Genomic DNA, 17,580 nt, shown 5'->3' with positions numbered 1-17,580 from the left:
AGGTTTGCCTCCCAAAATTTAGGTTGTGAAGGGGAAGTGAGGATCTCTCTCTCTCTCTCTCTCTCTCTCTCTCTCACACCACACACACACACACACTCACACACACACACACACACACACACACACACACACACACACACACACACACACACACATCAGGCACAAATGGGCATGCAGCCCGTGAAAGAGTGATTACTCACAAATACCTTAAAACACAAATATGCCAATAACAGACAACTACTTTGCAAAATTTGTACTTATTTGAGATGGGCTTAACCATCAAATGTCACTGTTACCTTTCATGTCACATGCCCCTCTTTACTCCTGGCCCCTGCTCCTTCTACTTTTAACAAGGGGTTGGGATTCCACCCCAGTCTTCAAATTTTCCTCCTTTACAAGGTTGGTCAAGAACGCAAAATCCTTGGCATTGGCAGACATCAAGAATGGAATTGATTGCTGCTTACAGAAAGTTAATTTCTGTATAGCTATCGACGCCAATGAGTCAAAGTTTGGAGTAAGATCCACCACTTTGGCATAGGTTTAAGAGTGGGACTAAACTTCAAAAGGGAATCCCAGTTGTACCATGAATAACCGGATTATAAAGTTGACCAAAAGGGCTCTCTCCTTCTAGTGTTTTGTAATCTAGAACCTCATCATCACCCAACTTTTCCAAGATCTATATTGTGGGCTCCACAAGTAGCGGTAATGTGTGCACCGCCAAGCTTCACTATCTGTACAACATATAAGCCAACGCCACCAGATGTAGCAATGATAAGAAGATTGGCATGGTTGGAACCATCCAACTTCAGACCCGCAATATCTTGAATGGATTGCAAAGCAGTCTCCAAGCAGTTAGGTCTGCAACTAGTAAGCAAGAACCATCAATAGGAGAGACCTCTGGTAGTCTTTTGACAGTATATTAAGTGAAATTTGAAGATAGAAAAGGACGAGCAGTCCCACATGTATTTTCCAATCAACATGGTTTACATTGGCTGCTTCAAGTTTAACTAGAACTTCACCGTGTTGGCATAGGAATCTCTACATGCTTGAGAGGAGGAATAATGTAGATCTTGCATGAGCTTGCCATCCACCATAGCTGCTCTCTCTCTCTCTTTCTCTCTCTCTCTCTCTCTCTCTCTCTCTCTCTCTCTCTCTCTCTACCTTGCTTTAGCATTTTGACAAAATGCTAAATTTTGTGTGTACTTGGGCGTGGTGTTGGGCCTCTCTCGCCTTCTATTGGCTGTCTCTTATGCCTTGTGGGTTGTGGTGTCCTTGGCCTACCTCACCCCCTCAACAGTTGTGTGCTCTTCTACCTCTCTGCAGATCCGAGCACGAGGACTAGGGTTAGATGTGGGCGGGTGACCTTCATTTTTGATACTTACAAAAAGAGTTAAATTCTAGAATGCTTGAAGGCATATTGCATTAGGCAATACCCCCTCTACACTTATTGGCTCATTCTATGTAATTGAGTTGGAATCATGAAATTCCCATGGTTGGAAATATTGTCATCGGATACTGCAAGTACTCACAATTCCACCTGTAAACCAAGCCACAACATCATTGGTGTGTTGATTGATGCTCACTATCAAATTAAAAAAATTAACTCGTTGCTCTCGTTGCATGTCCTTGCCTCTAGAATCGATAGTCCTTGTTCTACAGAGTCCTCATTCTACAGAGCGTGCATTGAGATTTTCACAGCGTAAGCGAGCAATATTCCTCGTCAACCGAGCTAGAAATGTCATACACAACCAAGAGAGCACGGGGCTTATATCCCCTTACCTTATACTCACCCTCTCCTTATTACCCCCCCCCCCCCCCCCCCCCCCCTTATACATACGGTATGAGCAGAGATAATATGGGGCCAACCCCCATTGTTTATCCATATGTGCAACCTCCAAAACCCCCCCTCTTGTACACTCACATGGTACCATACAAAAATACAAAGTGAATCACCCGAGCTCAATGTACATGAATAACCACACACAAAGAGGTGCCAAGAACTGTTGCATGTAGTAAGCAAATCCCTATGGGGATATCTGCTCTCAAAAGCGCTCAATAGAACACTGCATGTGCTCAAGAAAATGTGGATCTGTCAACACATAGTCATCTGTAGAGAAACTACTTCAAAAAGTGCTAGCCATGTAAGACAAGGGAAGCTAGAGCCTGAGAGTCCACCACCCAACCACCCATTATATAGCAAAGCCCTTGGCCCTTTGCCCTAGTTAGACTCCCCGTTCCACACCGCCTAGCCCGGCCTTCCCTTGTCTAGTCCGGCCTTGCGGTGTCTTGACATTACTCCCCCCTTAAGAAGAGTTTTCGTCCTCGAAAACAAAAGTGGGGAACTTCTTCTTAAGAACACTAATGTTTTCCCAAGTGGCACCTTCTTCAGGTTGGTCTTTCCACTTGATTAAGGCTTGTTGACGTACGTGATGATGTGTATGCAACTCATGATAATCAAGAACACGTTCAGGTTCATGCCGTAGGGTAGGAGGTTCAATGAAATCAACCAAAACCTCTTGGTCAATGACATTGTCGTCCCTATGTGACCGCTTACGTAAACGACTTACATGAAACACCGGATGAATGCGAGAATGTGAAGATAGTAATAATTTGTAGGCACAATCACGTACTCACTTGAGTATTTTTAAAGGCCCACAATATCGGGGAGATAATTTAGGTGTCGGCCCAATTTTCATACTTTCTAAATGTCTTGGCACACGTAAAAATACTTTCTCCCCTTCTTCGAAGGTAGCTTGTCAACGTTTCTCATCAACGTACTTCTTATACCGATCCTGTGCTTGCCGGACATTCTGACGAGCAAGTTTCAACATATCCATGTGCTCTTGGAGAAAATCCTTAACCCGTTGGAGTTTTTTGGTTGCCAACCCCATCGTAACTGGTGACCTAGGTTGAAACCCGTACATGAGCATGAAAGGACTAAAACCTGTTGTGACATGCTTAGCACTGTTGTAGGCAAACTCGAGAATAGATAAGTATTCTTCCTAGTCTGACTGTTTTTTGCTGACGTATGCTCTTAGCATATCCTCTAGCACCTGGTTAACCCATTCTGTTTGACCATCCGTTTCTGGACGATCAGTTGTACTGAGGTTTAGTTGTGTATCCAATTGTTTAAATACAGCTCTCCAAAAGTGGGTGTTAAAATTGGGATCACGGTCACTAACAATGTTACTTGGCAAACCATACAATTTGCATAGATTGTCCACAAATAACTTGACTAGTTCTATTGTCTTAACCGTTGATTTGGTCGGAATAAACTTACATAGTTTAGTCAACATGTCTACGACCACCCATATTGAGTCATGACCTTGTACAGTGGTCAGTAAACCTACAATAAACTTCCATAGAGATGCTTTCCCATTTTCCATTGGGAATCTCCAAAGGATGTAAGAGTCCTCCTGCTTTTAGGCGCTCTGCTTTGTTAACTTGACATTTTTGGCAATGCAAGAAATAAGCTTGAACAAAGCCATGTAGACCTGGCCAGTAAAACTGTCGTCGTACGAGAGCATAAGTTTTTCTAATTCTCGGGTGCCCTGCACTGGACTATCATGACATTCATAAAGAATGTGGAACCGAATGTTGGTGTCCGTCGGTACACAAACTCTCCCCTTATGGAGTAGGTACCCATTGTCAATGGTAAAATGATTCCATCACTGTAGTTCATCACTTGATAAAGGAGAACTAGGTGTGGAGATTAGCTGTACACTACCGTCATTGGAGGAGAAGGATCCCTCTTTTGAACATGGCTCCACACTTTGGAATATGCTTCATCATGCTCATATTTGCCTTTGAGAGAATCTAAAAATTCACTACGGAGTTCCGTGAACAAGAGCGAATTGATCTCTGGCAGTCGACTTAGAGAGTCTACCACTACATTGTATCGGCCTTTGCGATACCTTAGCTTGGCGTTATATTCCTGAAGGATCTCGGACCACCTGGCTTTTCGACCCTTTAAATCCGTTTGTTATGTAAACCATTTGATGCTTTCATGGTCAAACACAATCTCAAACTGAGCACCATACAGATAATGCCGCCATGTTTTTAAGGCAGACACTATTGCATAGAGTTCGCATTCGTAAGCAGAATAGTTCTAATGAGTTGCATCAAGCTTACCAAGACACACACCAAATCAGAGAGAGCTAGAGAGAGCTAGAGCAAAGGGAAGAGAGAGAGACAGGAATGGAACTTGCATAATACCTTGTTTGTGACTTGCAAATGGACATGGTTCATTGTGATGCTATCATAGAGCTTGCACAAAACTAACTCAATGCTTAGTGAATGCTAAACATTCACACACACACACACACACACACACACACACCACACACACACACACACACACACACACACACACACACACACACTATCTTAGGGTGTAGGAGACCTCTCACCACAATACCCTCTTACAATGGACACAAAATTGGCAATGAAAACACACCAAAACACTTTCTCAAACAAGATCAAATGATAGAAACTTAAAATACACAAGTCACCTTGAATTCACCAAACCGTATTGCACAAGTGGAAGGACAAAGATTTGAATGTCAAATCACGCCTTTGATGCACCAAACCTCAATTTATTCATGATGGAGGAACATATACAATAGTGGTTTTGAGATTTTTAACTCATGCTCTCTCACTTGCAATGTGTACCTTGAAAGCTTCTCTCACACCAAAAGTGAAGCTCACAATGTGGTTGCTACACCTAAGTCCCTCCTCATGCATAGAGTGTTGGGATAATATGTGAGATATTGGGGGGGATTTACAAGAATCAAAGGACACTAGTGGTTTCATCTGCTGATGTCTCTAGGTCGATTTGCTTCTGCTTGCCAGTCTTCATATTGTAGTAGATTTTCTCCCCTTTCTTACCAGTCATGCGTAGAAGGCCAGTGTCCCAGTCCTGTTTTACCTTCATGGCCATCAACCCTGGCCTTCCCAAGATTAATGGATAGCCCTCCCCCTTAGTAGGCATTACAAAAATATCCACTTCTACTTCAGTGTTGAAACATTTTATCTTCACAGCACTTACCACACCTACACACTTGAATTTTGTGTCGTTTGCTATCTTTGCCTTGCATGGAGAAGGCCTATCAACCTCGAGCCCTAGCCGAAGCATCATAGCTTCACTCATCACACAAATTTGTGCACCTCCATCAATGTAGGTGTTTCCAACCCTCTTACCTTTTATGTTGACATCGACAATTGGAAGGATGTCATCTATGTTGCAACCCGAAATTTCTCCGGCTACCTTTGCTTTGGAGCGCCTTGTACTTACCATTTTGGACCATTGCCGCCTTACCTTTGGTGCGAGATGTAGCAGCTGTGGCCATGTAATCTTTGGTCCTTGCTCTGCCACATCCAATGTTAGATCATAGGGCCTAGAACTTTCCCCTAACTGGAAGTCGGTGATGCCTAATTTTTGTCGTGGCCTTGATGGCCTCTTGCTAGTCTCTCCTTTCATGCTTCTCTCATCATCAGATTGTGTAGCTTTCTCCCTCCTAGCTCTCTTTATAGTCATGGATTCAAATGGATCTACAAAGTTTACCTTCTCCTTACCCTTATCCCTCTCCTTTGCTCTAGGTGGATCCACTACTACGGCCTTCCCTTTCTCTTCTAGCCTTATGATGTTTAAAGGGCGATCAGGTGGTGGTGCCGGTGGAAGAGGTGGAATGGGTGTTTGTGGTGGTGCCTGGGGTGGACGTAGAATTTGTGTTGGTGGGGCTGGTGCTCAAGGTGGGGGTGTTCTCTCTCTAGGGGGTGACAGTTGGTTCCTCCTACCTCCTCTATTATAGTTTTGTCGAGGTTTAGGACAATAGTAGATACCGTGACCATCTTCTCCGCAGTTGTAGCAGTGATACTCCGTGTTTTGTCGTCGTGCTCTTCCCGGGTCTTGATCTCTTTCTTGATTCCTTCCTTGTTGTATCAAGTGGACAGAAAAATTCTGCAGTTGGTCAGTAATATGGGCCAACATATCTTGTTGGTCATTTCTTACCCCAGGAGCTGATGGTGGAGAAATGGTGGTTGTTGGTCGACGCGATGTTTCTCTGCTTTTGTTGACTCGATTATTTGGCTTTCATCCGTAACTTCTTGTTCTTAAGGCGAGCAATCTCAACGGCTAACTCGTACGTAGCCGGGAATCTACCCTTCACCTTCTCCTTGAGAAGCGGCCATAAGCCATGCGTGAACCGGTCCTTTTGAGGAAATCGGGTGTAGCTTCCCCTCTTGCCAGTGACTCAACCCACCATTCCCACAAAGTCATCTAGGAAATCTGTTATCAAATCCTCCCCCTTCTTTCCTTTAAATGTTGGTAATGCTACACCCCGTGCTACACTTGCCATGATTACTGAGAGAGAGAGCTAGAAAGACGGACTTGAGCTTACTACTTGAGCTTACTCGTATTGGACATGTCGTGATCTACCTTGAGGTAAGTTGTTACTGATTCATGTTGAATCTTAGAGGTGCTTAGTCACTGTCCACGCTTGTGGGAAAGAGGGTGGTGGTTCTTTTCCCTGAAACAAGCTAAATAGATTCCCTAGTCTCTCTAGTGAGAGCGTGAGCATGTGCTTCCGTTATCTGTGTTGCAACATCACGTGAGACTTGGAAACTGACTGTGATAATTACCTTGATGAATTGAGTTACTCGATTCTCGAAGTAGAATAGTGTCGATTCTCTATTGTGTAGAGCTCCCTCCATCTTGTTGTTGCGGGTTGGTTATAGGTTGCGGACATGGTTTTGACTTTCTCCTTCTTCTTCTTTGCACTCGGCCTATGTATATCCACTGAGTTTGGCATGTTGGTTGACTCTCCCACTGAAAATCGATTACCATTACGCCTGGCACTCAAGATTCGATGGAGATGCAGAGTTCGTCTAGTTGGAGCTCTTCTTCTTTTGTCGTCCAGTTAGCAAAACCTGCTAACCATTCATCCATCCACAAAAGTTTAGGGGTTTTAGTCTTGTAAAATGGAGGGTTTCATGAAAGGATCCTCGGTGGGGGCACCAAGAAAATGATGGTCGGAAATGACATGCCATATAAGGTGGCCTCTACACCACACATAGCCTGAACATCCCAAAGCATCATCTCAAGGTAGGAGTAATCCTATAGGTAGAGAGGGGCACCACCTAGCATAAGTGCGGCTAGGACGCAGACATACATGACCTAGGGTAGCAAAAGTGAGATGCCCTCTAGGTAACCAACATGAAATGATGATACAACAAACGTCCACATGTAAAAAATGCCTAGTCAATAGTTAGGAGTGTGTGTACAAGGGAGGTATGTGGCAAGGTTATAATGGAGCTTACTGAATGATTGGAGAGGCCGCACGTGATGGAGCACAAGTAGAGTGATATACAAGAGACAAAACATCCCGCAAATGTGGGAAAGCAAAACTAAGGAGAACAGAGAATGGACCCCAAAGATCAAGACAACATAGCACCCTTTATTGGCGATGATGATACTTACAAATGGTGGTCTTGATGATTACAAACCTGGATCTTGGCACTAGGGATGCATGATGGAATGCGAGCGCCATATGGTGCATGGCGAAGTTGGAGTTAGTGGGAAGGTTAGTTGAGGGAAAACATCAAGATGATGCAGCCACCGACGACGTCAATCACCAACATCGAGAGCGGCCCAAGGTAGCATGGTGTCGATGCATTCAATCCAAGCGTGCTCATGTTGCCTTGCGGGAGATTAGTGACTACCTTATGTGCATGGAGTGGTCGTGACTAGTAACTCAACCATGGTGTGGTGGAGAATGGGGAAAGTAGTGATGTTGCCAATGCTAAAATGCCCAAGCTTGGGATTCAACATGATGCCATGAGCTCTCTAGCTTGGGGTACATTATGTGCTTAGTGGTGCTTACAATGTAGAGTGCATGTGGTGCTTACAATGTAGAGTGCATGGAGCTAGCGTATCCTCCTTCACTTGTGTCCCCCTTTGTGCTTAGCGGAGGCCTCTTTATATAGGCTTGAGAGGTGGTCCTTACCCAATGGTCCTTGCAAATATCCACTGGTCACTGTAGAAGGTCTAGATGCCTCTCTAGTAAGAGAGATAGAGAGAGAGAAGGTAGAGATAGAGAGAGGAAAGAGTGGGGTGGGGGGAGAGTTTTTCTACAATCCACTAGCCATGGCTAGGTTATTAGGGAAGAGTAGGGGTTTGGGGCATATACAAGGTTTTGTCGATGGTTTGGGTGGTTGGTGTGAGGTTTAGGGATGCCGGAATTGGTATTTGTTGCGAGAAGCCGAGATGCTATGTGTTACCTCCTTTCGATGCCGGCCGGGGCATGCCTTCGGCACCACTTCTTGTTTTGGTGTTGGCGGCGTGCGACTTGGCCGTCTTCGCCGATGGTGTCGATGTAGTGTTTTTTTCTCTTTTCTATTGTGAGTGCGTTTTGTACGTGTCGGTGCTCGTAAGTGCGTTTGCGTGTGTGTGTATGTGTTTATATATGTGCATGTAGGCATGCTTGTGGGTGGGTGTGTGTATGTATATAATTTGAATGTGGGTGTGTAAGTGTGTGTGTGTGTGTGTGTGTGTGTGTGTGTATCGAGAGGGTGTGTGTGTGGGAACGAGGGAGAAAGTGATTATACATATATTTATATATATAAAATGTATTTAAAAAAAAAACACTATGCCTGAGTCTCATTGTCTACACAGAATGAGGGAGAGGGTGAGGGAGAGAGAAAGTGTGTGAGTGACTGAGTGTGTGTGTGTGTGTGTGTATAGGTGTGTGTGTATATTATGAGAGAGAGAGAGAGAGAGAGAGAGAGAGAGAGAGAGAGAGAGAGTGAGAGAGAGAGAGAGAGAGAGAGAGAGAGAGAGAGAGAGAACTGTTTACTGCGGCGCTGAGAGGCTTACAAGAGAGAGAGATGGAGAGCAGCAGTTCAGGATGCTCTTGGCCGACACAGAGAGCAAGGGAGGGAGTTGGTGTGTGGGTGTCGGTAAAGAGAGAGAGAGAGAGAGAGAGAGAGAGAGAGAGAGAGAGAGAGAGAGAGAGAGAGAGAGAGAGAGAGGAGAGAGAGAGAGAGAGAGAGAGAGGAGAGAGATGTGCTCGGAGCTAAGTTTGCACAGTCCGGAAGCGAGAGAGAGAGAGAGAGAGAGAGAGAGAGAGAGAGAGAGAGAGAGAGAGAGAGAGAGAGAGAGAGAGAGAGAGAGAGAGAGAGAGAGAGAGAGAGAGGAGAGAGAGAGAGAGAGAGAGAGAGAGAGAGAGAGAGGAGAGAGAGAGAGAGAGAGAGATATATATGAAGTGGGAGAGAGTGTGAGGGGGATGTGTGAGGGAATAAGAGAGAGTGAGAGGCCTTGTATGCGGCTGTGGGCTCGACACAGAGAGAGTGTGAGAGAGATAGAGTACGAGAGGGGCCACGCCATCTCCTGGCCAACAACGAGCAAGGAAGGGGAGGGAGTTATTGGGTCAAAGGGTGAGGGTAAGAGAGAGAGAGAGAGAGAGAGAGAGAGAGAGAGAAGAGAGAGAGAGAGAGAGAGAGAGAGAGAGAGAGAGAGAGAGAGAGAGAGAGAGAGAGAGAGAGAGAGAGAGAGAGAGAGAGAGAGAGAGAGAGAGAGAGAGAGAGAGAGAGAGAGAGAGAGAGAGAGAGAGAGTATTATGAAGTGGGAGAGAGTGTGAGGGAATAAGAGAGAGTGAGAGACCTTGTATGCGGTGTGGGCTCGACACAGAGAGAGCATGAGAGAGATAGAGTACGAGAGGGGCCATGCCATCTCCTGGCCAACAACGAGCAAGGAAGGGGAGGGAGTTATTGGGGTCAAAGGGTGGGGTAATGAGAGAGAGAGAGAGAGAGAGAGAGAGAGAGAGAGAGAGAGAGAGAGAGAGAGAGAGAGAGAGAGAGAGAGAGAGAGAGAGAGAGAGAGAGAGAGAGAGAGAGAGAGTATTATTTTGCTTAGCCTGCGGGTTCGCACACAGTGAGAGAGAGATAATGAGGGAAAGAGAGAGGGAGAGAGAGAGAAAGAAGAGAGAGGTGGGGGGAAAAGATAGTGGGAGAGAAAGAGAAGACGGCCCCCTAGTGGGAAGAAAACAAGAGAGGAGGGAGGGGTGTGTGTGAGGCCAAAAGAGTGTGGACGAGAGGAGATGGCGATTGAGGAAAATAATGGAAGAGAACAGAATGACAGTCCGCCATGGAAGAAAGTAATCCTTTCACGCGCCCTTCGGGGTTTTGGCGGCAGTGACAATAAGGAAAAAAATTGTTTTTTTGTGGTTTTCTTTACCTCCAGCTCCTCGAATGGTGATTCATGCAATTCTCGGCTTCGAAAATCAAGAACTTTAAATTCTCATGCCGGCTAGAGGGTGGTGCGGCTAACCCGGTGTCAGCAGTCTGACTCTGACTATACTAAAATGTGTTTTTTGTACCCTGGCGACTTGACTTTTCACATTCTTGTGCTTATTACAAACATTTTGTCAGGGTAAAAGTAAGCTTGAATCCTGAAAAAGAGGATTATTGAAGGACCAAGTTGGCATTGAAGGTTTCTTTTGACATACCTGTTTTATCGTGGAATCTGTAACTTTGTTCGTTGAGTTGTCCTTTGATTGTGAAAACTCCATTGTCTGTTTGGTTCTCTAGTTAGGCCTATTGTAAGGCATCTTTGAGGTTGTTGTAGGCCTCTACTCACTGTCGGTATTTGGCTTTTGACTTGGAGAATTGGAAGACTTAGGAATCCAAATCTCACCATTACCTTCATAGGTTCCTTGTTGACTTTGTCTAGCTCTAGGTTTGGCTGAACTTTTGAGATCTTCATGTAGTTTTGTGTTAGTAGTTGGTCTTTGGTTGACTGGTTGCAAAATCTTTGTATAGCCTTTGTAAAATCCTTGTCCAAGAGGAAGATTCTTTGAAATCCATCTTTGTTTTGTATCCTCTTAAGAGTTGTGGTAGACTTTAGCAGCATTTGATGTTGTTCTTTTGTACACTAGCTTTTTAGGTATCCTAGGATGTTGTTGAGGTTGATACCTAGTGGGACTTGTTTCTTGGGAGGGTCTCAATTGCACTTCATATGCCTTGACTTTTGGTTTTGGTACCCATATTTGTCGCGGTTACCTCTATACTATCAGTAATCCTATTCTTTTAAGCTCCATTGTGATGTTATCCATCCCATGTATTTGTTTTTCTGTATTGATTTTGTTGTCTTCAACCCACCACACTAGATCATTGAATTCTACTAAACTGCTTGGAACAAACACTTGCTTGATCTTCTTTTACTTTCTTGAGTGTGAAATATTTTTGTTTTTCTGGATGGCTCCCTAGAGGCTTTGTTTGGTTCAGCAATTGAAGAGTCTAGAGCCTAACTTTCTTGAAGAAGTTGATCCATTAGGATTCTTTGATGTAGAGGCATATGCTGTCACACCTTTTGTGTTAATCGATGGAAGGTCCACTTTAGCTTTACCTTTGTCTACAAGATTTTTCTTTGATTCTTGTAACTTATGCAACTTTGTATACAACATTAATGGTACCTGTAACCGTTATTGGCCACCACTTGGAAAATAGAGTAATAACACTATTTACTCTTTGTATGCTTTGTGCTGGTCTGATCACTTATGTCCAAGGGATGACATATGCATGCATTTCTCTTGAAGGATTTACCTGAAACTCTACCTGCTCTTCTTGCTTCTGGATGGTAACAGTAGCAACCATTTCTTCTTGACTTGTAGTCTTACCTAACTTTATTTTACTGTCCTGTTTGCATGGTGTGATTTAGAGGATCCTTTGGATATTGTTTGAAACCATATTTCCCTTTTCTTCTTTATCCAATAGAGCATTGTATCTGACACTTGATCCATTTGCATTGTTGAGAACTATAGCTACTATCATTGGAGGTTATATTGAAGATCTTTTTCTTGCTTTTTCCATGTTCTCATCTTGATCTAATTGTGTCTCAATGGAAGGTGACTTGAGACTCTGTTTTCCAATTTGAATTCCATCAATTGATTCATCTGACAATGAGTGATTGATCTTTTAACTTCCTATTGCTTCCTAGTTGTTTGCAACCTTGTTCCAGAGAGAGAGAGAGAGAGAGAGAGAGAGAGAGAGAGAGAGAGAGAGAGAGAGAGAGAGAGAGAGAGAGAGAGAGAGAGAGAGAGAGAGAGAGAGAGAGAGAGAGAGAGAGAGAGAGAGAGAGAGAGAGAGAGAGAGAGAGAGAGTCCCAATAGCCTACAGGGGCCACAATCTGGCACAGACTCACTAATGGGAGTTTAAAATAGGAAAAACCTATCTTGGATACTCTCTCTCTCTCTCTCTCTCTCTCTTCGACAGAATGATCAAGCAGGCAAGGCAACCTATCAACTCAAGCATTTTTGGAGGTATAGTGTCAGGGCAAGCTTCATGAGAGCTAATGTGAATCCAAGGCAAGAGATTCTAGCGACAAGAGTTGGCTTTAGTGTTGCACAAGCACATCAAGTGAATTGATTGAAGAAGAGGTTTGTGGAGACATGTTACCATAATAATATATTGTGTGGGTAACAATCGTGTTGAGCGGTGCACTACAAGAGGTGACAAAGAGAGTAAGTATCTTGGCAATCAGTGGCTCCATGCTAGCCCTTCAATGTGCCTGCTTCTAAATCTCCCTTTCCCTCAACATATCGGGGTCAAAGTGTTCTTAAGCACCCAAGAAGATCTTGAAAGCTTCCCTCATTATTCCCACATTGTGAAGTGAGAAATTTTTTTGCAAACTCAACACCCCGCACATAGCTAGGCGTGTGGTCCAGAGCCTTCAAAAAACTCATGATGTTGAAACAATATGAGAGAAACATGGGGAGTAGGAAAATTGTCAGAAAAAGATCGTGCTTGAACTTTGGGCTTAATTAATGACATTCATTTCACGAAGAAAGATGTGGATTCAATTTCGACCAAGAGAGGATTTCAGCTTGGAAAAGTAGATGTGCTTTGATGCTAGCAAGTGCATTGCCTAAGAATTTAGATTTTTCATTATTTCTAGTTTGTGTGATAGTCTCTTTATCTCGAGTCTTGATTCCTTTGCAAATATAATCAACGAGAAGCCCAAGTGTGTAGATTTTGCACATAGTTCTTTGATATAAGGATTTAAAAAGGGGAGAGAGAGGAGAGAGAGAGAGAGAGAGAGAGAGAGAGAGAGAGAGAGAGAGAGAGAGAGAGAGAGAGAGAGAGAGAGAGAGAGAGAGAGAGAGAGAGATAGATAGATAGATTTTATTATCGTCCTCGGAGGTCAAATATGACCTATGGGACCAAAGTTACATGTGATGTAGTATGTGTATGGATGATGAGTGACTCTCGATGCTCCAAAATTGTAGTGATGAGAGTCGCAATGGAGAGCCCACACTTTGGCTGCGAGAGGAAAGTGTGTAGGTCTAAGTTATGGCTGAAAATGTGAGAGAAGCAAGTTCGGATGTGATCAAAAGCTGAGCACTCTATTAGTGTGTGGTACTCAGACTCTCGAACTTGCAGTGAGCATAATGTGCACAATCGATTTGACTCTTCTCCATTGCCCCAACGCCCTATCTCGCATCGAAGGAAATGGGAGCTAAGCCGAATTGCTACGATAGTGCGTATCGCGGACAAGGGAATAGGCTCAAGCATGTAAGTGTGAGTACGGTTTCCTCTCTCAGCGAAGAACATGGTTTTGTAGTTGGGGGCAATATAGGTGGTGTAATGTATGAAGCGTGACCCACCGGATTTCTCCCAAGCCGTAATACATTGGCGTTGTAGAAAAGCTTCATTCACTTGAGAGTCAATTGAAGCATCATGTAGCAAGTGTAATGCATCCCATCTCCCAAACCACTTCTTTATGTCTTGCATCCATCCCGTGCTCAAGATCTTGCTTTTATGCGTCTTTTGAACTTTTTTGCTTGCTTCCCATGCAATTGTAGGAAGTCGATGTGAGGGGTTTTGACGCATCTTTATCATGTACTCCACAACCCTTTCCATGCCCATAACCTCAATTGGAAGAGATCCCGACTCAAGAAGTAGGAGCATATATGGTGTTTGTGTCTTAACTTGGAGAAAGTTTGTAAGAAAACGCTTTTGGACATTCTCAAACTCTTTCCAAGTAGACTTTGAGATGCTCCCGCCCCACACTTCAACTCCATAAAGAAGAACCGGTGTCACCAATGCATCAAAAAGATACTTCTTGAGAACCCAACACTTGATGTTTCCCGCATTACACATGTTCTCAAATGCATAATATGCTCTCTTTCCCGCTTCCAAACGACGCATAGCACATTCATGCCACTTGTGATTGGATGGAACCTCAAGGCCAAGGTACTTAAAGCTCTCAACAACTTCAAGTGTCTCGTTGTTGTACACAATGCATGGCTTCTCCTTATGGTTGGTTTTCACAAGCATAACCTTTGTTTTGGATTCATTTACAATCAGCCCACTATGCAAGCAAAAGTTCTCAAGGACAACCATAAGCTTTTGTGCATCTTCTAAAGTGTGTGCTAGAAGCACTACATCATCCGCATACAACAAAAGCATGATTACCGCATTGCAAATAGTGACCTCTTCAATGCCTTCTTCTTGCATAAAGTCAAGTACCATTTTTTCCAATTGATCGATGCATAGACCAAAGAGAGTTGGTGACAATGGACATCCTTGTTTAACCCCAATAGTGCTTACAAAAATTTCTGAAATTTCTCTTCCCATGCGCAATTGACAAATCACCTTCTCATAGATTCGAGAAACCGCAAGCATAAACTCACTTGGCACTTGGAGTTCTTCCATCCTTCTCCACAAATTGTTACGTGGAATCATATCAAAGGCTTTCTTAAAGTCCACAAAACAACAATACAATCGCTTGCCTTTCAACCGACTTTCCTCCATGAGAACACGAAGAGTGACAAGATGATCAATGGTGCTATGGCATCGACGAAAACCCGCTTGTCCCTTTGCACGCTTGTCATTCTCTTCAGCCCAATCACTCAATTTCATCTCCATTATGCACCCGAACAACTTTGCCATAAGAGACCCAATCATTATAGTCCGGTAGTTGCTTACATTCTTTACATCCCCTCCTTTATGCAAAGTCTTAACCCAATTAGTACTCCAATCATAAGGCATACCATGTTGAAGTGCAAGGTTGAACATATCACACATCCACTCATGAGTAAAATCTCCCGTCCATTTGATCATCTCCGGCTTGATACCTTGAAGATATCCCGCTTTGCGAGTGGCCAACTTTTCAAGCCCACCGCATACATCCTCAATAGTAAAAAAGGACGGCATACATGGGAGTGAACCATAAAATGGCATTTTTTCAGTATTTGCTTGCTCATATAATTGCCTACAATGTGTGTACATATCCACTAGACTCAAGTTACCAAAATTCTCAACCCGCTTGCCTCTCAAGTTTCTCCAAAATCTTCCACATGCATGTGCCTTTTCTTGGACTTGAAATTCTTGTTGCTTTACTTCCCATCTTCTTCTCTTCTTTTGAATCAATGCCTTGTATGTATGCAAATGACTTTGATAGTTGTCTTTGTCCATAGTTGCATCAAGCTTTATCAAGGACTTTCGAGCATCTTGACATTCTTTATCAAACCACCTTTTGCGTGATCTATCTTTGTTGATACCATGGAGATGCTTTATGGCAAAGCATTCTTCCGTACAAGAACAGATAGATTTCTTGAAAGCTTCCCATTTAGTTTCCAATGGTTCATCACATTGAAGCTTTGTCATCCATACCATTTCAATGTACATTGGTGCCCGTTTGAAATCCATACATAGTGATAACTTCTCTTTCCTTTGGCTGAGATTATCATGCTTAGTTGCTTCTCCACATGAAAGGTCAATACATAAGGTGCGATGGTCGGATTCCGGGGTCCATTGACCAAACATAAAACTCTTTATGCGATACATGATGGCTTCAGAGAGTAGCATATAGTCAATCACACTATCCCCATTATGTCTCCTACATGTAAATCCATTGGTTCCACTCCACAAAGATACACCATTGGCAATGAGCATACCCATGCTATTACACATGTGTAAAAGTAACTTTCCATAGTGATCCGGCTCTTTCTCATCCATTGAAGTACGATCATACAAGTGAACTTCCTCCAACTCCCTTGAAATGTATGGCATATCAAATTGTTGAGTATCATGTTGTAATGTTTTTGTGCGAGCATTCATATCCCCAAATACAATAACATCACCTTCACCTTTGAAATAAGCAATGTCCTCTTCCAAATTAGAAATGGTTGATCTCTATCCATGCAAGCATAAAAGGGAGAATCATGATGAGGAATGTAGCAACCGGATACAAAAATGGGTGCTCTTTTTGGTGTCGTAATTTTCAGCCATACATAACGTTTGTACTTGTCATCTTTCACAATTGATACAAAATCTTCCAATCCTTTCTTAACCATACATGCTAACCCTCCTTGTCCTCTTCGTTGCTTGAGATTCTTTGACCACATCAATGAATGTACATTGTAATCCTCCAAGCCGTTAATCCTTTGTGTATCATGCTCCCAAGTTTCAACAAGAAGTACAACATCGGCTTTGCTTGTTAGTTCATCAATGCCAACCCCCGCATTCCATGGGTATCCATTACAATTCCAAAAGCATATTTTCAATTGTAACTCGGTCTCATAGGTCACGCATCCCTATTTTCTTGAGAGACTTGCCTCCTCCTTGGGCACATTTTCTTCATGAGAGATCTCCTTGTTTTTATTATTCTTTTCCTCATATACCTTGCGACACATATTTTGTTGCTTAATAGTGCGATCTTCACATACAAAACATTTTGTATCCCTCAAATAGATCCAACTATTATCAAGGATAATCTTTCGCTTGGTCTCATCCGGCATGGTGCATACAATTGGCCGTTCTCCCGAGCGAGGAGCTCCTTGCTTCCCCACTCTATGTGCTCCATAGACCATAACTCCGGACATGCCAAAGTGGGTTTTGAAGAAATCTTCAATAACAATGGCAAGAGAAGGAGGTGTCTCTAACTTCTCTTCGGGAATTCCACGAATAACAATGTTCTTGGAACGTCGCTCCCGTTCCTTCAACTCCTCCACATCAACATTCTCAACATTCTTTGTTTGAACCATAGCTTGCATGAGTGAGGAATTATAAACCATAGCTTGCATTGAGAGAGAGAGAGAGAGAGAGAGAGAGAGAGAGAGAGAGAGAGAGAGAGAGAGAGAGAGAGAGAGAGAGAGAGAGAGAGAGAGAGAGTATGAAGCATGGGGCAACTATTTTTCAACTCAAAGAATATGCAATTGAACTTCATCGGCACAATTTCTAAAACCAAAGTGAAGACCCGTCCGAGTGTCGCTTTTTATCAATTTTACATACTGGCTCATATTCAAGTCTAATTTTACTTCGTGTCTCTCAATGTGGAAAGATGTAGAAATGTCTTCGTATCATCTCCTACCACTATCCATCTAGCACTTACACATAGGCCCCTTCATACATGGCTTCTTATTATCTGCTTATGACATGTCAAATGATGAAATTGCTACCGCACTTGATCCTTGCATGAGCCTCTTGTCCGCTATTTCTAGTTGTGATCACCGATGCAATTCTTATTACATGGTGTATTGGCAGATTATTATTGAATCTTGTGGCAACACACAGAGAGTTCCC

At 43.3% G+C, this 17,580-nt stretch overlaps 1 pseudogene; it reads right to left on the bottom strand.

Annotated features, from left to right (window-relative positions):
- Positions 1–272: 272 nt before the first annotated feature.
- LOC147421772 (chloroplast envelope quinone oxidoreductase homolog) lies at positions 273–1,094 on the bottom strand (annotated as a pseudogene).
- Between the last annotated feature and the right edge of the window lie 16,486 nt (positions 1,095–17,580).

This window comes from Adiantum capillus-veneris, chromosome 27, assembly GCF_014529385.1.
Source record: "Adiantum capillus-veneris isolate H3 chromosome 27, ASM1452938v2, whole genome shotgun sequence".
NCBI classification, from domain to species: Eukaryota; Viridiplantae; Streptophyta; class Polypodiopsida; order Polypodiales; family Pteridaceae; genus Adiantum; species Adiantum capillus-veneris.
Note: the sequence above shows the minus strand (reverse complement) of the source record. Positions and strands in the feature narration are given on the sequence as shown.